This window comes from Terrapene carolina, unplaced genomic scaffold, assembly GCF_002925995.2.
Source record: "Terrapene carolina triunguis isolate 2854851 unplaced genomic scaffold, T_m_triunguis-2.0 Scaffold33911, whole genome shotgun sequence".
NCBI classification, from domain to species: domain Eukaryota; kingdom Metazoa; phylum Chordata; order Testudines; family Emydidae; genus Terrapene; species Terrapene triunguis.
Window position 1 is genome coordinate 13,462,925 of NW_020698262.1, and position 24,508 is coordinate 13,487,432.

General features: G+C 38.7%; 1 protein-coding gene across 1 annotated transcript in view; it reads right to left on the minus strand.

Annotated features, from left to right (window-relative positions):
• LOC113409644 (ankyrin repeat domain-containing protein 11-like) overlaps positions 1-24,508 on the minus strand; it is a 219,830-nt gene that overhangs the window by 194,447 nt on the left and 875 nt on the right. The gene's annotated exons all lie outside the window — the stretch shown is intronic.

Consider the following 24,508-nt stretch of genomic DNA (forward strand, 5'->3'; position numbering starts at 1 on the left):
CACAAAGCCTTTCACCTTCAAACTAAGGACTTATAATGAATGGATTTAAAAAGTAAATACCAAGACCATGTCCCTCTACACTGCTAATCAGCAAATAAAATCACTTTAATTTAGCAGACAGTAACTTCCATTTTGATGATGATACAAAAGTAAGGTGGACACTAATGAAATCAACACTAGATTCAGCTGCTTGGTTTAGAGTTACACAGGCTTCTTCACTTAGAAGTCTCTTCTGGGAGAAGTATACACTTTTTCCAATACCAGCAGAGGTAGTGCACTCATCTGCCTTTCTACAAAATAGAAATTTTAAGGGAAAGAATAGATTTCAATGAAGGGTCTTTGCAGCTTCTGTAAAAAGAATGCACTCCTGGGAATATACCAGGGACTGATGAGCTTATACTTCAAAGATAAGCTCCATTACCTCATCAGATGAAAAACCTCAGACAGTTTAGTGGATTTAAAAAAAATGTCTAGAAACATTCCATAGCGCATTCTACAAACATACTAGGGACAATCAAACAAAATTACTTATGTAGCTTTACTTGATACCATATAAACGGAATGCTACTGAACCTTCATATTCCTCACAATGTTGAAAGAGGAGACTACTTTTCAAATACAGTGGCAGCAAGTTAAAATGCAAGAATTTGAGAATACGGTTGAAGGAATTACAGCATTAAATATTCCTTTTACCTCTAAATTACAAGCCTCCTGGGAGTATTTCTAGACATTCACCTTCGGGACAATGGCGATTACATTCCTATCTGGTTATAGCAGCAAGATTAGTTCTCACAAAGGGCGGAAAGACAAACCCCGATTTATGCAGAATGAATCAACACGGTCTCAGAAAGTACAGTAATTATTATAGAAAAATTCAACCAGTGGCTTCATCAACACTAACAATTAGCCTGTTAAAAATTTCAGTCACATTTTCTGTAACAGATCTGAAAACGGGTCTGTCCCATCTACACTGGCAGTTAAACCTGTTTTCAGCCCTCGTTCTGGGAAAACTTATTGTTGACAATCATTGGTAGACATATCAATTTTACATAGTAAACTAGAACAGCATGTGAAGGGCCAATAGTAATTTCTTAATTCCACGGCTGCCTCATGGAAAGTAAACCCAAAAAAACTCAACAATTTTCATTATATACACGATTTTTAACTGAAAATTCTTATGTCACATCACAAGCATTTTCACGGTTCTGTCTCACTACACTCATCTTTTGTAAGGGTCTGCTAAGTCATTCAGCGTTCTAAAATAATACTTGTCAATGCTGCTTGCTTTCTTAAAAAAAAAAAAAAATCTCAGGCAGCTATGTATGATCCAATATACAAAATGCACTTAACTGTGGAATTGATGGACAAGCAGATACTTCATCAGCAGTCATCGAGCTACCTACATGCACTCAGATTTTCCCAATTATTGAAGTAACTGAAAATTGGAATATACAAAGAATTCCATTTTCTGAGACAAACAGCCTGGAAGGGCTGTAAATGGAGAGAACTCTTGGATTTTCAGAAATAAAGACAACTTTGATTTAGTAGTTTTAAGGGTTAGGGTTAAACGGACATATCATCCTTGGTCTCAAACTGCTGTATTTTTCAGTCCTATCTGTATTTTTTCATTAGATTTATGTCAATGTTAAAAGGTGTCTACTCAAAGATCCAGTTGCCTTTACCACAATATAAAAATATAGAAATAAACCTTACAGCTTCCTCAAAAAAACAACAGAAAAGAAACCTTCCCTCCTCAAGCCACAGAACCCTACCCTCTGTTCACTTCTCCTACCCCAAAAGCACAAAGGGATGACTATTTTATCTGAGGTATTTCTAGAGCTCCAATGAACAAGGTATGGGTATTTAGGTTGTCCTACATCAAGTCTGAAACTAGCTCCAATGTGTTTTGTTGAAATATTTTACTTAAACTTGCAACTTTACATTTATTAACATGCATTTATCATACAATTTATGCAGATCTGACAAACCGTGAATCAGGTTTAATGACACTTGAGATTGTTGAAGGATCCTACAAAATGTCAGAAAGTTATTGCTGCTCTAAAATTCACAAATATAGTTTGATTCTCTCTTTGCAAATGTTTGTACACTTCCACCTTTACTTTCTATTATAAGATTCCAGCAGTCCATACAGAAGTGAGATTATTCATTTCAGAAGGTCAAGAAACATAACAAAATCATTCACACAGTTAGAATACAAATTAAATTAATGTTGCCAGAAGAAAGTTACCAGCACTATCATAAGTATTTGCATATTCAAGGGACAAGGCAGTATCTATGAATGTTGTATTGATTTAAAATATGATCTTCTGTAAACTACTGCAACAATGTAAATAACTGAACTTTTCAAAATTACAGAAGACCTCAACTTCATTATTTTTATCCATTGGCTGGTTTCTCTAAATCAAAAATTGTTAATTCTCTATCCATATGAATACATCAGAATTACCAGTCCCTACAATTACATAACCCCTCATTGTTCTACCCTAGAAAAATTGTGAAAGCAGTCTGAAAAGTACTTGGCAGGTTAAAAAAAAAAAAAAAAAGTCAGAACAGTTCTACCACTTAGAAAAAGCTGAAAGCTTCACGCCACTTGTTTTGGATGTGAGGTGGCAGAAAGAAGTGAAGCAAACCTGAATAGTTTCTATTGTACTTAAGATGTTTTCTAATCTATGTGCACAATTAAAATTTTATAGAAATACACAAGTATATGTTCCTTCACCCTGGATCATCTGTTTGGCTTGCCTGATTAGTGGAAAATGTTAAGTTAAAATATAGTTCCTGCAATTTCCTTTACCAGCCTTGGACTATAAACTATAATTTGCCCTTCTGAGCTAGAAAATGGAGACAAGATTTGTTCGGCCACTATAGAGTACATGTAGTTTTCTGTTTGATTTATTTTGCATAAGTAACAAATCACTACTGGTTCTAAGCAAGCACCCCCACCTTCCTAAAGTTAAACATGATCCAAGTCCAACAACAGGTCACTGAAAGAGAAACAGAGGAACCAGCACAAACTACACAGGGGAAGTTTTCCTTTTTAGCAGCATTACTTACTCCAACAGACCATCACTTTCCTAGATAGGAAATAAAAACAAGATTTTTAGGGGACAGAATAGTTATGATTTACTGGAGCTTGAGACAAAAAATCTAGGAAGCCAAAGACCTTCTAGCTTTTGGCCCTGGCACCTTAAATAATCCCCTAGCTCTTTCTTGTCATTTTTCCTTTAAGGACTCCAAAAGCAGACATCAGTACGCTAATGTTTCTGACCTTTAGAGCTTTGTCAAATCTCTTCCAAAGAACATCCGTAATCAAGCATATACCGAGTATTAAGAGGAGAAATCAGCCTAAGTACAATATTATGTTCAAGAAATAGTGGATTCCCTTGCTTTAAAGCTGCATTTTATTAGCAGGCATTCAGTTCTGTTGCCCAACAAGAATACAAACATGCATCTTGAGCACAGTAGGAAGTGCTTCTGATGAAATACGTCAACTAATCAGAGAGCAACATCACCACCTCTGCCTATATCTGAATCAGTTCCTAACCCAGATCTATATCTGATGCCTGGATACACCTAACACTTGGAACAACCAAGCTATGTCGCTCCAGGTTGTGAAAAATTCACCCTCAAGAGTAGTTAAGCCAACCTAAGCTCCGGTGTAGGCACCAGTCTATGTCGATGAAAAAATTCTTCAGTCAACCTAGCTCTCAGAGGGGTGGATTAACTACAGGGACAAAAAAATCCCTTCCACTGTTGTAGCAAATGTCTACTCACAGCACTACAGCAGCACAACTGCAGTGCTGTAGCAGAGACAAGCCCTAAGTATCAAAACTTCTGGTGTCCCCAGGCTAATTTGGACTCAATGCCTTCAAGCTACTTTTCTTGTCAATTAAGCATGTTGTCTCTTGAGCCATTATGGAATCCCACAATGCCATTTTCAGTGCCTCTCTTCAAAGTAGAACTGTTCTATAAGGGAATCTTGGAACTTGCATATAGAGAAGGGGGGAAAGGGGAGGAAAGTAGATAATGTTTTCACCCCTCTACATCTCAAACACCTGCCTGAACCCCACCAGAATTAGCAGCCAGTCTCCTCTCCCCACATCCTACAGCCACATAACTAAATATGATACTAGAATTTTCAATCGACCTAAATACAAAGACATACATATAGGAACCAAGAATGCAGGTCATGCTTATAGGATGAAGCGTTGTATTTTGGAAAGCAATTACTCAGAAAAGGATTTGGGGGTCATTGTGGATAACCAACTGAACAGGAGCTCACAGTGCACTGTGGTGACTAAGAGGTATTGGATATATAAGCAGAGAAATATTGAGTAGAAGTAAGGAGTATGCTGTATATGGCATTAAGAAGACCATTACTGGAATACAGGAGACAGTTTTGGTATCAACACTTCAACAGAATGTTGACAAATTGGAAAGGGTTTAGAAAAAAGAGCAAAAAGCATAATTTGAGGTCAGGAAAACCACCATACAGTGAGAGACTAAAGAAGCTCAATCTGTTTAGCTTAACAAAGAGAAAGAAGACTTGACCATGGTCTGCAAGTCTATATGGGGAAAATAAATCTGATAGAAGGGGGTTCTTAACTCTAGCAAACAAAGGCACAAAAAGATCCAATGGCTGTAAACTGAAGCTAGGCACACTCATTCTAGCAGTAACAGGCACAATTTTAACAGTGACCTAGAGACATGGTAGATTCTCCATTATCTGAAGTTTTTAAAATCAAGATTGGATGTCTTTCCAAAATATATGCTCTAGCACAACCAGAACTTGAGCTTTCTCCAGAGAAAAAAGGCATAATAAACTCACCACAAAAGTGCCTGAACAACCTTACTATTTCCCTGATCTTCAAACAGTGGTGTACAATATGCTCAATCAGATAACAAAAATGAATTATAACCATCCTACACTTACAATTAGACACAGGTAAATAAGTTTCACAACAAAAGCTTAGTAGAGAAAAACTTCACAATACAGATTTTTAAGCTAGTTATACAACTGCAGGATCAGAATTCACTTAGAAAGCTTGATATGTTTTTTTAAATAATTTAAAGTTAACTGACTGCATCATAATCTACTCACCCACAGAAATATTTCCACACCTTTTGGCAAACTGGAGTCTTATATTTTAGAGCGTTATGTTAGACCATACTGATCTGATTCATAAAAGGCTAAAAAAGAATATCTCCGAGGTACCAAGAGACATGAGCAAGTTTTAACAATTGCATTTTTGAAGTCTACGTTTCTGCATACGATAGTTGGCCATAAAATCACCTCAAACTATAGAGCAGGACAAACCTTAAATGAGCTGTCCCAATAGATTTATACTTGGAATCTTTTCCCATTGTCTAGACAACTGCTTAGCAGATGTCAGGATAAAAAGATATTCTTTAACACTTCACATAAATTGAAAGCACCTACAGCTTACACAAAAGTTATTTCTTCCATTAGGAGCACTGAGCAAGTTTAAATAGACACTGCAATTGTTACAGAATTTGCTTCCTCCTGTTTTCCATTCATGTCCCTGAACACTATCCTTTTAGCAGTTTCATATTATCAAGGCCAACAAGTATAACATTATTGCACAATATCATTAATTTCTAAAAGTGGGGCTTGGAGAAACAGCAGAGACTTCACCCACATCATTCCACACAAGAAAAACCCAGCTAGAAGGACTCTCCACCTAGTTATATGGAAGAAAAGACAAGTTCTAGCTTTCATAGCTTTATTGTAGTACAGTAGCACATGGAGGTCCCAAACAACATAAGGGCCCCAATGCGCTATGCCCTCTACAAACACATAAGGAAGAGACCATTCATGCTTCGAACTGCCTTGTCTATTCAGATTGTATGGCAGGGGAAACGGAGGCACAGAGAAATCAGTAATTTGCTCAAGGCCACAGCAGGCAAGCAGTACAATTGGCATTAGAACCCAGGTTCTCAGTGTCATTTCAATGCCCCATGCATTAGTACATGCAACCACCTTGGCTATTTTAAAATCATAAATTTTCATCTGTTTTAAATTGTAAATTCATATTTATGCAAATATGAGATGATCTTCACTCTGCTGGTGGTTAAAAACTATTTCTTTGTCATCATATCTTGTTTCAGTTGGCTGACATGAAATTTCCCAATTCAGGAAATAGAATAATTATGGTTCAAGTAAACAACTGCAAGTATTTATCACAAACAACTTCCAATTTTAAGCATGAAATCCCTCTGGTATATGTATTTCCATAACAGCCAACGTTGTCCTCTACATGGCTTACATTGTATAAAGAATTTGTGACTGAGCCATGGTACTGATTAGCACCACCAGGAGGAGGTACCTGTGACAGACATAGGAGCAATCACAGGTGTCTTTTTTACATAAGGCTAGCTACTGTAAAATCCTAGCAGAGACAAGGCAATGTCGTTTTTATTGTCTGTAGTTATGTAACCCAAAGTGGGGATGTAAGAGTTGACCAAAAGTAGCTACATCAAGGTAAAACTACGGCTTGTCTCCACTAGGATTTTACATTTGAGATAGCAAATCTCAAATTAGCTCTGTGTTAAACATACACCTTTTTGTGCACTTAAGACAAAGCCACGCACTCATGTCACTGCCATTAGCAGCAGTAAATGTTGATACCAAAGCTACCCAATACTATAAACTTACTCAGTCAGGCATTGTCTACACTAGACTTTCTTAAAATTTCTCATAACTGAAGCTCCACCAATGAGAGCAACAGTGGGAAATCTAGTTCTGACCTACCATCAGCATGTTTACCACTATGCTGTCTAAACCAAGGTAATTAAAAACACCAGTGGCCACCTGTGCCCTGTCTATACTAGCACTTCCATGGTTGCTATCATAAATAAAGTGCTTTAGAAATAACCTAGTGGATACGTTTTTATTGTTTTGTAGAAACCAATAAAGGAAACCATCACTTAGAACATATTTTATAAACTTAGTGCTGCTTGATTATGGTATTAGAATCTATTTAGGACTAAAATTGATATGAGTGTAGCAAGCTGTTCTGCTAATCAAGAAAATCATGTTAGGAAAAGGTAATATGAAGATCTTCAAGAGCTCTGTTACATAGTTTGCAGGCTAGCTGCCAAACTGAAGCACATTATCTTCTTCCCCTCAAAAAACAGAAACACCAAACTACAACCAAATGAGCATTTGTAAATTAATGTCTGTAGCCCAGCTAGCCAGACATGACATGGGCAAAGCACATTTTAAAATTCAGTTTTGTCTAGAAAATACAGAAGAGATCAAAATTATCTGTACAGCTAGTTACAACAATTAGTGCTATCACGTGCTCAGAAACTAACTAAAAACCTTTTTGTCCCCAAGTTCATACAAATTAAGAGAACTTTTCAAACTTGACAAGCTTGCATGGGAATGTCACAGAACAGTGATCTCTCTCTTTTGGAGAAAAGATTCACTGTTGATTTTATAAAGCCTATCTACTGTAACAGCAACATAGTCTTGTCTGTGTTTTGGGCTGAAAGAGACTAACATTCTCCTCTTGCCTTGCACATATGTACCATCAACAGTAAAAGCAGAAATGCTGCTAGGACAGACTGCACCCCTCCATTCCAAACTATGTACTACAGAACACAGGTAAGTGTAGCCTTCAAAGCAGGAGCTGAAGTAGGAGGGGTAAAAGTCACCAGAATCCAATTAACATGGCCATCAAAGTGACAGGTGTTTAGCTGTCAGACTTGAAAGCAAATTTAATTCTGAGAATTTCCCAATTATTTGACAGAAGGTTTTAAAAATTGTTTCCCTCATACCAGCAGTTAGTTTTCAATGGAGTTCCAGTCAGAGCCAAATATACTCACTTGGCCCAGCCAGGCTATTCTACTATTTTGTTTGCTTACTGAATAAATCAATTCTTGCAAGATACTCTGTTAAATGGAGCTACTTAGTGAGTTCCACAGAAATTAGCTTGAGCACAGCATCTGTTAATTTATGTAAGCAACTATGGTTACACTGTCATTCTGTCAAGCCACCCTCTTCAAATGCATGCTTGGAAAAAAAACTGCCTCAAGGATTGGCTAGTTAAGTTGCATTCTTTATGGTCTTTTCCCCAACCTGAGCTAGCTGCCTCCCCAAATAAACTGCCATTTATAGTCATTTCTATCCTAAACAGAGTCGTCATTTTTTAAATACGTTTTTAAAAGACTGCCCAATTAAGCCACACTGACATCCCGTTCTTTGAAATATTGCCAAGGCAGAGCAACCACCACCACCTACATTTGCACTGAACTGAAGCAGTGCAAGATATTATGGGCTGCATATTTTTTTTACAAATACAGTATCCTGGCCTAGAAAAGCCTTGTTCATAGGAAACAGTTCATCTTAACTCCAGATCAAAATTAGCTCCTTAACATTTCCCTGTCTATAAGCTGTTACATATTTTTTTAAAAATGAATTACTTTTCTGTATAGCAAAATCTCTCAGGTATATATAGCTTCTGTTTTGAACATGTCAAATTGAAGCAATTTATGTTACCTGGAATTTTAATAAAACTAAACATTCCACTGCTGTAAGAATTATAGCTTAAATTTTCAGAAGTGACCTTAAAAGGAGATGATTTTCAGAACGTGCTCTCATCTGCCCTTCTTAAAATCAGCCCCCTTTAACATCTCTCAAATTTGACAGCAAATCACTGATGCACCCCAAATCCTGCTCACTTCTGAAAATGTAAGTCACAACATTTGAAAGAGGAAATGTGCACTGTGGACCTAACATGAGTTGAAAAGAACAATATTGGCTATGGGTGAAGTCTTATTTTTAGACATTTTCTAAAGTTCGGACTCTGTTTTGTGGCCACAGATTCTAAAGTCACAATTTGTCTTTTGTAGTCATCAAAAAAGCATTCTTTTGTCAATACTATGCATTGAAAGGTATGTAAACAAGCAATGGTGCTCTGAGGTGGATCACATCTATTAACACAGAACAGGGTTCAAAGAGGTTAGAACTTCTTATCTAGTCTATCACAATTAAATCGGCACCTCCCCCTTCCCTTATGTGTGTGTGTGTGGTAGGGAATTTCCACATCTCAAGTGTGCTGCTGTCATTTGGTCCAAAGAGGTGACAAAACTATTCCATATACATAATACACTGCATTACAGATACTACAGACAGTCTAACTATTCTCCTATTCTCCCACATCGGAGGAAAACAAAATGCTAAGAAAATGGTGGTATAGATGCATAGGAAATATAAACATGACTCCACTCTAACACCACTCCCCCCCACCCCCAATCTACCCTAAACTCCTTAAATATATTATCACCATTTGTTTTTATGCTAACTTATGACAAAACTTAATTTTTTAGAAGTACTTCAGAATAGATCCCAATCTTATGGAATTCTCATAATAAATGACTGAAGCAATAATTGACAGTTATGAATGTTTATAGTTCATTTTTAGTTTTAATGCCTTATAATTATTTTTTGCAATTGGACCACATCCGGTTTAACAATTCCTTAGGCACCCCCTTCATTCTATCGGTATATCACACACAAGTTTTCTTGAACATCTGAACAAAGATGAAGATTGGCTTGTGGTATCTGGCTTTGGAAGATGATGTTAAACTCATGCTACTACATTAAAGGCTTACGGCTCTTACCAAAAAGTGCCTAGATTAAGAAAGAAGATGAGTTCACTCAACTCCAGAACACTGCCTTCTAGAGCAAGGGAGGATTTGCAAGCTGTGGAGTCTCCATATTGATTGACTGAATGGAGTACTGCAAGGATACATTCCTCTGTCCTTTTCAAGGACTATGTCAATTGATTCGAATATTAGTGGCTGAGAGACAGACAATAGCGATGTTTCAACTAGCCACATGCAAAGTTAGGGATATCAGTTCTTGTGTCTCCCTGGACATTCCAAACATTGGGGAACCCAGGGAGAAATAAGAAAAACAGTACTTTTCCTCCGGTTGTTTTGCCTTCATGTTAATGGTGAAGTACGCAGTACTCTCATAATCTAGATGTGAACAGGAATGAGAAGGAAAGTGGGGGCAGACCCAGTACAGACAGGAAGAAAAGGGAGGTTGGCAAAGTTGTTTTTTGATAGAGCACCTGCCATAGTTCAGGAGGGCTGCAAGGTTCAGGAAGGAAGAGATAAACTGAGAACTGCAAGTAAATTCTGTACTAAACTAATTAATTTACCTTAGTAAATATTGGTATAGGGTTAATAGTATGTCCTGAGCTGTACAAGAAAAAGAGTCATTACTCAGTGTGAATGTCTTGTCTTTATTTTTCTGTGCATAAAGCATGCTTAGCTATCTTTCAGGGCCATGTGTAATTCAGAAAAAGCATACCATAATGATCCTAAACTGATATGTAAATCATCAAAAGAGAAGCTGCCCACTTCTACAACTACAAGAGAATAAGCCCTCCCCCACTCTACCAACCCCCTCAGGAGAGGTCCAAATAAATGTCTTGCAATTTACTCTGAAGATCACATTCCTTGCCTACTCTACTAGTTCCATCCATTGGGGTTATACTATTGTAGACTCTTCAGATAGAGTACCTCCCAAATCAGTTCTATTGTTGCCTCTGGGTCACTGTCCTGACAGCTGAAACTGTAAAATGACCTTGCTACTGCCAGCTGCAGTGGACATGCAAAATCTCCACATCTGCTTTTTCTAGGCATGGGGGTTCATAGTTGGAAGTAAATCAAATGGAAAGGTAAGAAGAGTTCAGGAGAACGGCAGCTGTGGTAGAAAATAGATTGTGTCAGGGATGTCAGCAGTCAGAGGAACAAAATAGAACCAAAATCCCATTGAGGTAGTTGGAAAATAAGACCAGAAGTGACCTCAACAAGTCCCATTTTGTTATTAGATAAAATGAAACATTTCCTCTTTCATAAGCATGATTTTCTGCTTCAGCATCACTCTGCTAGACATTTCAAAGTGCACTGTTCTCAGAGGCAAAGGTTACTCTGGTAGGGAAGATTTTTATCCAATAGCAACAACACCCAAATGAAGACAAATGATTTACTATGAAAAAGTCAGTTTTATTAGATTGGTATAGTAAATGTTTTGTCTTTCTTCTGTGTTTCAGAAAGTTAGAATCTTAAATGGGACCACAGTCAGAAAAGAACATTACTAGTTAAGCTATTAAATTATTAATTTAAGTAAAATTTAATGTTTCAAATTCTTATGTAAAAATAAATGCTACAAAAATTCCAGAGCCATTTCAGATATCTACTCAATTCTTGTGACCAAACTGCAGCACGAAAAGAGAACTGCTTAATACTTAGATTTCTCAAATGTGCTTAAGTAATCTGGACATTTTACAGTTTTATGAATTAAATATCCCTCCCTCAAATAATCACGATTCCCTCACTGTAAACTGCAGCATGATTAACAGAGGTCCATCATAAAAGCAACATATAACCTAGCTCTTGTTAGCAGTCAGTGCCACATTGGGCTGAGTTTCTATAGCAACCAGGGAGAAAATATAAAGCAAACTACAGTTAAATGAAAATTATTCTCCATGACAATACATGCAAATGCAGGAACATTTTCAAGGCGTTTCAGGATAAAATGCTTAACTACACACATATGTGATGACACTAATAAGCAAAAGGCTAAGTTAAACAGTTTATGCCTTAATCAACGATTGAAGACAGCAGTGGCATTTTCAAGTTCTTACCCATTTGGAATAAAAATTTTAAAGCTGCCAGATAAGAACTGAGAGTGGAATAAAAATATTTAAAACTGACATACACTCAGACAATGCATAGATCTTTTAGAAGAGGAGGGTGGGGGGTTTTTTTGTTTGTTTGTTTTACAGGTTATAAAGTTGCATGATTTGGGTGTTGTGATCCTATAATTTTCATGACTTTCCATCATGGAAGAAAACATTTTGAATTTGAGAGGTAGAGCCACTCAGAATATTCATACAGATTTGGCTGAAAGGGAGTAATGACTTGTTTTAACTAGTTATAAGTCACACTGGACAGGTTTCATTTAATGTTCTACATAACAGTATTCATGGTGTTCAGTTTAAAAACTAGAAAATACTTTTACGTTTCAGTAAAATAAGCATCACAGTTCAGCGGAACAGTGACTGCCCAATCCTTCCCGTCTCCCCCCTGCCCACCCCCCCAGAAAAACAACAATGCTTGAACCTTCAGGATTTTATTGTAGAGAGAAAACGACAATTAACTCCACCCTGTACATAAAACTGCTCATAGGCTAGCCCTAAAGCAAGTTATCTTCCTTGATGTTTGACTTAAGCATAGTGAATGTAATAATACCCTATAGGGGAATAGAAATGTGTCTGCAGTATCATTTTATATTTCTACATCTATGGAAAAAGCATTTGTCAAGCATATTTCAGTGAAAAAAGGGCAAGATGTGTTAAAGGCTATCAGAGGGGCTAACAGTAGTTTTGAAGTAGAAAGGCGATTACCTACAAACACTAAATATGCACATCTAGTTGCATTTTCCAGTCATGCTCCACCCATCTTCCCCTACGATCATTTGCTGCAGGACCCACAGCAGCATTGCAGATATTTCAATTAATCTAGTCACTGAAATCAGTACAGTCCATAACAACAGGTAGCTAAAATCTCCCTCCACAATTTCCCCTGCAAACAATGACACGTACAACCCTCTCTGTCTGATGCAGTGAAAGTAAGAGCTATCAGAGATTACATACAGAAAAATCAAACTGCAAACTTCACTATAGCAGCAGTTGCTAGGACTATTTAAAAACCCTCCAATAATACCTTCTACTGAAACTACTTTCTGCAGTGCTATAAGAGGTACAAAAGTGTTTTGCTCTATCTGAAGAAAAATGTATTTTTTAAACGTGTAAAAAAAGTAAAGATCTTGCAATGGCAAGGATTAGAATTCAGTGCATGGTCACAGACTATGCACTTTTAAACCTGCCTCACAATTCTCCTCCCCAAGCAGGAGAATCCCAGTGAGCCAAGTGGTCACTTAACTCACAAGTGAACAGTCTCTTTGCTCAGCACAAACTTCCTGGAAGTTACAGGATGTGAGCAGGCCTGTCTCCCTCTCATCATAAGATGACTTTTCATGGTACTTAAGCTTCTGCAGGGAGCAAGCTCTCATCCTTACAATGTTGGGGTGCACCCTGCTAGAAAAAAAAAAGCTATCTTATCATTAGCTAATATATGGGAAACATGACAATAGTTTGCAGTTTTCACATTTATTAGCAGGTTGAGGTAAACCCCAAGGGGAGCCTGGGGTAATGAAAAAAAAAATCAACCATCCAGAAACAAGTAGCACAGTAACATCCAGTGTTCTGGACAGAACAATACAAACCACATCACACAGAATGCTGTCTGTTGTGCCAGCCCACACCATTCTTCTGTTTCACCCTGATCAATCAGCAAGAAATGGACAAGCTTCCAGCTCTCTGAAGTGACCGGAGAGCAGGGTTCCTGTTAATTTCAACCATCACACCTACTGCTTCATAAAAGTAAAGTCAGTGGAAGAACAACCGCGACTTTGTTCACACTAGCCTTTGGCTCCAGCAGTGGGAGCACTAGTGCAGACAGGACTTCAGGTGCTACCAGTGTCTGTCTACACTAGCTCGCCCAATGCTGCTGCCACTGAAGATTTTTTGAGAAAAATGCCTGATGGAGACATGGCTAAACGCGCAGCAGTAGCAGGAATGCATACAACCAAACAAGTTTGTAGTTTTGTTAATCAAACATTCTAAGGTTTTAATATCATTGCAGACCCTTATTTTAGAGAAATTGATGTATTCTTCTCCATCAAGTAACTTAAAAAAATGTTTAATTTCTTGGGGGTAGAGGTCCAATTTAGAGTTATTCCATTCTAACAGCATCCCTTTAAGTAGGCACAAGTGTTCCAGTTAAATTTAATTAAACGTGTTTTGGTACACTGTCAAAATCTAAATTTGCACTCCATTTTTAGTAATCACATAGACTGAGATTACAGTACCATCACAGAGCGTCCTACTCTCACTCTTCCAACCAAACAAATAGTTTAAGGGCAGTGTTGATGTCTGATTTTTTGTTTTGTTTGTTTGTGGAACTTAAGACAAGACAGACCTGAAATGTCTGTATGACATTAAAAGTTCACATGTACATCCCATTAAGATTACATCTGATGAAAATTACTTAAACCACAATTTAGAAATACATCATTTTCACACATTTCCTAAGAGCTTGCCCATCAAAATGTTAAAAGTTTAATTTAAGAGACTGCCGTCAAAATGAGTTAACATTTTTGTGTAACATACTAAACTCTGTGCAAGGAACTTGTCTTCCAAAAGTCAGATAATCTATTGTCAAAGCTAAAATAATTAGAATATTTGCCCTATTCACTATATTACACCTGAAACAATTCAGCACAGTAACACCAAAGTACTTGTCACTAATTACATGGGATCAGAGACTGAAAAATCCACTTGCTTACTTGCCCATACCAGGTAAGAAACTTACCGGGACAAGAGTGGGAACTTAGCCCATCACATTTTGCAAAATTTAAGCCTGCATTTTTGAAAGTGACTTTTCTTACGGTTTGAAGTCAATGTGGAAAATGCACTGCAGTCTTCAAGGATCTGCTGACAGCCCTCATGCCTCTTCTGTTACTCAAACTAGTCAGTTTCACTTCTACAACTTAAAATGATTCATTTTTATTACTACTCAGAATAACAGCATTCTGCTGCTTGAGAAAACGTAGAGGAAAGTCCTGGAGCAACGGCATCAAACAGGACCAGTGTGAGAGGACCAGCCTGCAGCTACATCTCGGAGCAAAGCTAGAGTTGGGAGCTCATGCCTAATTGGACCCAGACAATTTAGCCAACCGTGCCACAAACACACACCCCATTACCAAGTAGCCACCATACCATCCAGCTGGGGATAAAAGCAAAGGTGCTTCTTACTAGTCTCTCCCCTCTGCAGCTGTGCCCCAGGGTGAGGGGGAAGAGATACAAAGATACAAAGGATGATCACAAAGGAGTGGTGCAAGGCAGTGAGGGGACAAGATGGGGAATCATCTCAGGAAGGAAAGGCAAAGAATTAAGGGGCGGGGGTGAGAATTCCAAATTAGGGAAGGGACAAGGAGAATCCCAAAGAGAGAGGGAAAGAGGTAACACAAGGTGTTGGGGACCAGTTATAGTGAAGAAGGCATCATGGGTAGAGCTAATGGACAGACGGGAGGACACCTCAATGCATTTTCTTTTTTTTTTTAATTCAACATTTAACTTAAAGAGGCAAAACACCACACTTGGGAAGGACCATAAAATTTAACTTTTGCCTGTGACCTTTTTCTCTTGGATGAGGACTCTAACTGAAATGGTAATTGGACCATCACCAAGAACGAGTTAACACCTCTGCATTAGAGCTAATCACAAAGGAGGACGAGCCAAAAAACAGATTGGAGTTATGGTAGAGGGCCTCAAACTCCCACTCCAAAAGTCAGGAGGTCTCTGGGATTGGGGTGTTGAGAGGAAAGTCCTTCTTACTTCCAGCACCAGGCAGTAGAGGGGCTTTCAAATTTATCACAGACCTGAAAGGCTGAGAAGGATCCAGAGACAACACCAAGCAAGAGGGCTGCTGCAGCAGAAAAAGCAGACTGGGCTTTTCACCAGGGCATTGCACCTGCATCTCAATGAGTACCCCATTCCCAGTTGGGACCTGGCAAATTCTCAAGACCCATTCAAAGCAAATAATAATTATTCAGATTCAATGCAAGCCATCTGCACCTGTGGGACACAGCAATATTCTGCAGGGGAAGGTAAATGTACATACTAAATCTTCTGAGTTTTGGCCAGCGTCAGCTAACAGAAGTAAGGGAGGTGTCAAGAGAAATTCATTCCACAAGCTGAGCTTTGTATCTACGTCCTTCCTAGATGGTGACAGCAAGTTGGAAAGCACTGGGTCTGTTATCAGTGGATATTTTTAAAACCTCTCAGGATGGACAGAATGCCTATTCGCTTTGAAGAAAGGATTGCTACAGCCTTTGCTTATGAAACCATCATATAATAATGATCTGGCCAGTTATTGTCCAGTATTAACACATTGGAAAGCGTTCAGAAAAGTGCTACAAAAGAATGATTCCAGGTTTTCAAAACATGCCTTATAGGGAGACATCTAAGGAGCTCAAACTATGTGGTTTATCCAAGAAAAGATTAAGAGGCAACTTGATCACAATCCACAAGTACCTACATTGGAAAGAGATTTCAAATAGTACGTCTCCTTATTCTAGCAGAAAAAGGCATGACAAAATCCAAAGGCTGGAAGCTGAAGCTAGACAACCTCAGACAAGAAATAAGATGCACATTTCTAACAGGGAGGGTGTAACGTTCCCCTCTGGTGTTATCTGGACCGGTGATCTGCTAGGTCACTCCAATCCTCGACTCTGGGAGCCAGCCTTACCCTGCTCTGCTGTGAGAACCCCCACTCCCGGGCTGTTCATGCACAGCCTCTGGCATGTGAACTGCTCCCAGCTACTTGAGTGAGCACTCTTGGCCAGCCGCTGCTTGGATTGTGCAACCGAATGACACTAGCCAATATCTCTGGTCCCAGACACAACCCTAGAAACCTCCATCTTGCAGTGTCCAGTTATGCCCGCTGGACGCTGCAAGCTTATAGGAGTTTGTCAATTTAACAAAGAAATTGATATGTACCAGGCTTGCTATCCCGGGGGGGGAGCGGGGGAAGAAGTCTCTGACATGCTTCAAACCAAATGCACTGCTTCAGGTAGAATAAACAATAATTTATTAACTACGAAAGATAGATTTTAAATGATTATAAATCAAAGCACAAGAAGTTAGATTTGGTCAAATGAAATAAAAGCAAAGCACATTCTAAGCTGATCTTAACACTTTCAGTGCCTTACAAACTTAGATGCTTCTAACCACAGGCTGGCTGGTTGCCCTTCAGTCAGGCTCTCCCCTTTGATCAGCACTTCAGTCGCTTGGTGGTGGTGTCTGTACACGGAGGTGGAAGAAGAGAGCAAGCATGGCAAATGTTTCTCCCTTTTATCTTGTTCTTTCTTCCCTCTTGACTTTGCCCTCCCCCTCCCCTCCCCCCGGGGTCAGGTGAGCATTACCTCATCGTCATCCCAAACTGACCAAGGGATGGGGGGGTGACTCCCTGGAGAGTCCAACAGATCCTTTGTTGCTGCCTAGGCCAGTGTCCCTTGTTCCTGTGAGGCTGGGCTGGGTTTGTCCCATACATGCCCTGATGAGGTGTGAACTGCCCCTCTGCTCCTTGAGAGTTTTGCCTGGGCTTGTTTTAAGCTATGAGGACACATTTTCAGCCTCATAATTATATACATGAAATTACAACCTATAACATTACTATAACAACAATGCTCAGTGCATCGTGAGCCTTCCGAAGACACCCGACATAACAAATTTTGCATTAGATACCACACAATCATATTATAAGGATGAACATGGGGGTGCATGGCGTCACAGAGGGTAATTCATGATTGGTCCCTTTTAGCCTTAAAATCTATTAATTCAGCCTTACATTTCTGTGTAACATTATTGAAAAGGGGGTGGTAAGCCAACTCTCAGTATTCAAATGCATCAGATCTCTTTGCCCCTTGTCATTCTGATTGGAGAACTGGGTGTGGCACAGAAACTGCATTGGTCAATGATCACTTCTAGCGATGGGGTGAAGATCAAGACTAAGGCCTGGTCTACACTAGGACTTTAATTCGGATTTAGCTGCCTTAATCCGAATTAACCCGTCACCCGTCCACACTACAGAGCCAGTTAATTCGAATTAAAGGGCCCTTTAAATCGATTTCTGTACTCCACCTCGACGAACGGAGTAGAGCCTAAATCGATTTTGTTAATTCGAATTAGGGTTAGTGTGGACGCACACCACCGAATTACTGTATTTAAGTTAATGGGGTAGTGTGGCCGCACACCACCAAATTAATGTGGTTTAAAACCGAATTAAGGTGCTTAGTGTGGCCGCGCACAATCGAATTTATACAACCTGTTTCCCAAATTCGAATTATCTAAATTCGGATTAATCCTGTAGTGTAGACATACCCTAAGGGCTTGTCTACGCTGGCAACGTTAAAGCACTGCCATGGCAGCACTTTAACATGGCTTGTGTAGTCGCGGCAAAAAACCACCTCCATGAGGGGCGCGGCTCCCAGCACTGGTGCACTGTCTATACTGGCATTTTACAGTGCTGAAACTTGCTGCGCTCAGGGGGGTGTTTTTTCACACCCCTGAGCGAGAAAGTTGCAGCGCTGCAAAGTGCCAGTTTAGACACGCCCTAATACTTTCACATCCAGCTAGTGGATAGACACACAACTCCCACTGACATTAATGGAAGCTGTGTGTGTCAATCCACTAGCTGAATTTGAAAAGCTCAGTCTAAGGGCAGGTCTTCACTAGCAACGTTAAAGCGTTTTAACGTGGCTGTGTAGTTGCGGCATAGCGCAGGGAGAGAGCTCTATTCATTCCTATTCATGGAGCATGTCAAAGACTATCTAAATGGAAAGAGAAGTATTCCCATTGCTAATCAGGTGGGAAGAAAACCGTGGACGGCAGGTATTTACCAGAGGTGGGTTTTATCAGGTAAAATCATGATTTTTATTTTAAAAACTGCTTCATTACTGCACACCACATTACACTTAGTTTTAGTTACATAAGGCAGTAGATTTGGAAAATAATGTAGGGTTATACAAATAAGTAAAATGGCAGTAGGCACAATACTAATAAATGTAATGTAATACTGAGCATCAATGTCTGTATACATTTGGTTTGGTATTTTCTCAAGGAAGTTGTGTGTGTCGTGACTCATTTCAATATTATGTAAATATTTCATACACTACAAAACTATTCTCAAATTGCTAAATATTTTTCAGTAATTTTCATCAGGATATTCTAATAAGCGTTTTATTTTTCCCAGTTTCAATGGGGTTTAAACCAGTATTTACCAGTGCCCTGTCCTAAACTAGTTTTTCCCGGGAAATAGTCAACCCTGGTGAAAAGGTCAGTTTCCTCCACTCCATATTGGGATAATTTCCATTTATAATCCCCTCCTTCCAAGGTCACAGTTAGTAGAAAACTTTTTTAAACCAATATAAAAAAGCAGCAGCCTAGCACAGGCCGGATCTCAATAAAGTTTAAAGGCAGAATTCATTGAGTGTTTTTCAATGTTTTCATAAAATGCTGCATTATTAGCAAACCAAATATTACTACGTTTAAAGATATAAAATCAGTTGTTTGCCTATGAAGAGGAGATCTTATTTTAAAATACTGAACAAATACAGTTTGGCTTCCTTAAAATAAGGGGAAAGACTGCCTATAGACTTTTGGAGGATAAATAATTCAGTACATGAATGCCCAGGGCAGTACTGCAAACTAAAGTCTTACATTTATCCATATGGCAGGGACAATGCAGACAGTAATGACTTCAACCCTGACCTAGAAAATAACCAACACTTTCTTCTAGCTACAAGAGCTAATTCACTGAGCCCTTACTCACCCATGGTATAAAGGGCTATTGCACACTTCATTTACATGGGGTAGCATCTGCTAAATTCTAAACCTGAACTCACAGCATTTTGGGCCTCTGCTCGCACTTGTTAATCCACTGACTAGAACAATTAAAGACTTATTCACATGAACTTACAAAAAAAGATCAGGACTAAGCAGAAATGGATCCATTTCTCGAAGGAGAACTGCTTAGAGTTTGTACATTCGTATCATCAAAGCTGTGAGGATCAACAAAAACCTAAGCCAGTGTTTCCTAGTCATAAGAGCTTGTGAATCAACGGTAGCAGCAAGAACAGAGAGGGAATATAGTGACTGAATGAAGCCAGAGGCCTTCTCAACTGATCTATTTCACCATATGGTGCAGGACAACAGAGCTCCTTATAAGAGCTCACAGGGTCATTACACCTTAAAAATTCAACTCATCAACTTGCTAACCTCATTGGAAAGAATATCAGCAACTTGTGTTTTAAAAATTTGGACGGGCGCATGACAAAGCAGAATAGTGTCACATACTGAGCCCAATAGGGAAAACCTGTATGAGTATGGTAAAGAGAAGAGTCTGGTCTAGTTACTTATGAGGTTCAACATTTCCACCAAAAGTTAGCAAGCCCCATGGCTCATCTGTCACTCGCTCTCAAATTAGCTGAACTGTATGCAAGTGTTCAACCATCCCCACTTTTGAGACTACTGGATAGCTTGCCTAAAATCTCTAGGAAGCCTCAAAGAATAGAAGAGGGAGGAAATAAAAGAGTAAACAGTGGGATTCTTGGTAACAGAAGCTCCTGATATCAATGACTGAATTTCCTCTCTCATTCCCAAATTACTCATTTTAGTTATTAAAAAGAACTCAAACACAGACAAGCATCCTAAGGACTCATGCAAAGAGAAAAAAGTCTGAAAGTGCCACTGTAACAGTCTTAATGGATCTCAATGATGGGAAATGAATCTTGAAAGCCATCAGATCACAGCAAGATCTTTTGTGTGTAAGGACTGTTACTCTTGGAGCCACAGAACTTAACACCATCTTTAAAAAATATTTTGCTCAAATAAATGAAGCAGCAGTCTCTCATCAGTGAAGAGGTATGGATCTTTTATGGGATTAGCATCCTACTTGCAGGATAAAAACTAGAGCAGATTTGGAGATAGCTCACTCAGGCGGTGGAAGTTTCACAGACTAAAGTAACGCGGCTTGCCTTTTTCAGCAGAGAATGTTTTGTACAGGGTTTCCTCTTCTATTAGCATTTAAGTGACTTTTTTTTGTTTTGTAAGTTTGTAAAGATTAATTGTATGTATTACAGGTGGGCACCACTCACAACTGGGTCACAAGTGAATAGTAAGGATGAACTGATATGTCACCAGACAATAGGCTTCGATAACCTGAGATTAAGATTACAACTATCTTAATTACATAAGGGGAGGTATTTGAAAACACTGTAATTTTCTCAAGAAACATTACAAAAGTCTGAAAATTCAAAGTGCTGTTAAAGTCAAACAGCATTAACTCTGACCTCAAGTATTAACAACTTTCCATCCTCATAACCCACTGCATATTACAATGTAAAATAGAGACATTTTGATTAAGGAGGGGTTAATAAGCCCATGGCTGTATAAATCCACTTTATGTACTGTGTGTCTGTGACATCAAGTAATTCGAGTACATATCATTTCTCATTACCCTGCACCCATGGCACACAAGTTATATAATACTTGGCTCAGACCTTAAGGGGTATGTTGTAGCCCCAGATACAGAAACTACATGCCCATGCTCAGTCTTGTAGTACAAGAACATATTTAAAAGCAGCATATATATTCGTCCCTGCAAAATTTCAAACAGATTGGTTTAAATTAAGTGAAATTAGAGATAAGGTAAAAGAATCAAGTTTATAATAAAACACTAATCTCAATCTTAACTAGGGAGAAAACCAATCTCTCTCCTTAATCTCATCCAACAGGTGTGATAGCTGTAATGCTCATACATGTTAGCAGGACAACAGACAAGCTGCCTTTACTGCATTCTCACCAGCTAAATAAAATGAAGAAAAAAAGCAGCCAATGAATATACAATCAGAATAACTACCATCTAACTATTTCCAAACATATTGGATTTGCTGCTGTGGGATCTAGTGGTATCTGTCAGGCATTTGCAAAGCAATCCATCACCATAGTATTTCAGTACCAAGGGACAGTTATAATCTATATTGCAGTCCATCATGCAATATCTGAAATTCAACTAGTCCACACAGGAGAGAGGGAAACGCTCTTAAACAACAGAAAACTGTCACCTGGGAATGTTATAAAAAACACACTCCTGGAGCCAGAGAGTCCTTCAACTTTTGCCTCCTTTGAAAAATTTTTCCATAGTAATTAGAACTTCCAATTTTTATTGAACCACCAGAATAAGAGGAATGCCCCATCCATAAAAAAATGTATTTTTGAACCCATGAGAATATACATATGGTATAAGTAGTTTTTAAATAGTGCAGATTCTTCACTTTACAGTAATGCTGAAAATGCAGTTTTTTCTAATTTACTTCAGTTATCCAATGGCTCTAAAGAAGTCAGATAACGTACATTGTTGTAGGCATCAAAATGTAGATGGGTGATCAGTAAGACCTAGGAGTCTCAAATTATTCTGTTACAACACTTACGTACGTAAACTATTGGCTTGCTTTTTATGACAGACAAAAAAATCCTGTGTATTTTAAGCCTACATCTGAAAACCATAACACTGCCAAGCCTTAAAGGAAACAAAATGAACTAAACACAGAAAAAGTATCCATCTTAGTACCCTTCTTTCCAATACATTTACAGAACAAAATGCCATTTTTTATTCCGTGTGTAATTACACAGTTAAAATAATAACCACCTATAGTAAGTAGTCCATCTGGTTGACCGAGGGAGCAAACGTTGGTGCAGTATGATCAACGTGACTAGTCTACACTGACCCTAGAGAAACATTTGCCTGCTCTACTGAACAGCATAAGGGTGCTACAAAACAAAACTCTCAAGAGGAGGGAAATTATACAAGACTTTATCCACTTTATTTTATATTCTACTTATGTTCTAAGCAGTTACCTTTTATCCTATTTTCAAATTATACAAAGCTGCTTCTAAAACTGAAAAGTACAATCTAACTAGGTTCTCTGCCACACATGCACAAAGACCAACACCATAACATCACTGCAAATTTGTATTTTCTTCTCACCAATGCTCCCACCCACAAAACCAACATAGGGACAACCTGTCAGAGTAAAAATACAAGACATTGGTCATTACAATATTATGAAAATAGAAAGAGGTGCATAAGTGGAAAATATAAGTACTGTATATGAATATCGAGTTTGAGATTCATAACTGGACATTTCTAACTTCACTGCCACCAAAAACTCAACTCCCCTTGGAGACAGGAAAAATTCAGTTAATCATTTGGATCACATTTAGATAATAAGATGGAGATGGGAACAATCATTTAGATTAAAAATAAAAACAGCTTCAGAATAGAACAAAAGCATGCGAGCAAATTGTAGAACAGAAAACACCTACAACAGAGTAACCAACATGCCAAGGAAGCCAGTATTTAAATTCCTAGACCTCCTACAACACTCACTACTAAGAGTAACCAGCATCTGTGTGGCCCCAAATAGGTAGAGTTCCACAGAACCTCCCACACAAAAATACAGATTGCTCTATAGAAAGATCTGCCACTGACTGAACCCTTCCCACAGAACAAAGCAGGTCATACCACTTCAACACTGATGTTTCATTAGCATATCAAACAATATGCTTAAGAATTTATCTATTCAGCTATGGAGAAGGAGTCAAACATGGATCATATTTCACTTTCTCTGTAGTAATTATACATTTATACTGTCTCCCACCGTGACCATTCAAAAGTGTCTCCCTGTACACCTTTTATTTGAAAGGGACAGAATCAACTTATTATTAAATTAACTAATGACAAAAAAATCTAGTTCATGATAGAACACACTTTAAATACCATGACACATTTTAAAAACTTTTTTAAATACACAAGGGTTGTCCTCTAAGGGTTTTTTTTCCTCACAGAAAAGGAAGAACATGGGAAACAGTGAATGTGACTACATATAAAAGTGTGTCCAACTGATTAAACAGATTAGAAAAACAGAAAAATATGTAAACCAACAACCTTCCTTCAGTTAGAAGTTTCAAGTAATTATAGCAGTTACTAAATAGATAAATATGATTTTCAAGTTGACAGTGTCCCTTTAACATCTTTGTCTAACTGACAAAACTATCCTGTCTATGCCCAGTTTCTGGAGTCATCTCAGAAGATGAATTTTGCTTTAAGGATACTGTTTGGGATCTGTTTTCACTGTCTATAGGGCCAGGTTCCTGGTGGTAAGTGAGCACTTTGTGTACAAAACCACAGAAGGGGGGAGGGGAGCCCTTTCCTGCAACTAGATATCAAAACAGATCTACAACCTTAGAGTAGAAGCCAATCTGTAAACACACCAGCTCTTGTGTCTCAATGAACAGGCTGATTTTCAATCCACCCCCCTCCCCCCTCACAAGACAGCTGCTCTCTCTGGGAAAGGGCAGAGGGCACTGGAGGGCTCAGCTCCTCCAGGCTTCTTGGAGGGGGACGAGACACGATTTGCCTTTATAAACATGCAATCAATCTCGTGAACTAAGGGGGGTGTAAATTCTGGACTGGAGAAGTGCAGCTGTTTTTTGCTAAGGGGCAAGGGTGGAGTGCAACCCCTTCCCCCAGTGCACAAAGGCTTTTCCAAGGAGAAAAATACTGAGCAATTTAGAGATTAAACGGGAAAATAAATAAATGCAGATCAGCGAGCCTTGCTGGCTTCAGGCAGATCAGCTTCCCCCTCTGCACGCACACAGCTAACGCCTACCCAGGGATGATGAAATGGGAAACGGAAATTACCATTTCAGACAACTTTTCATATTGTTCCTTCTAACAAGTGCTGCTGCGCCTTCCCCCC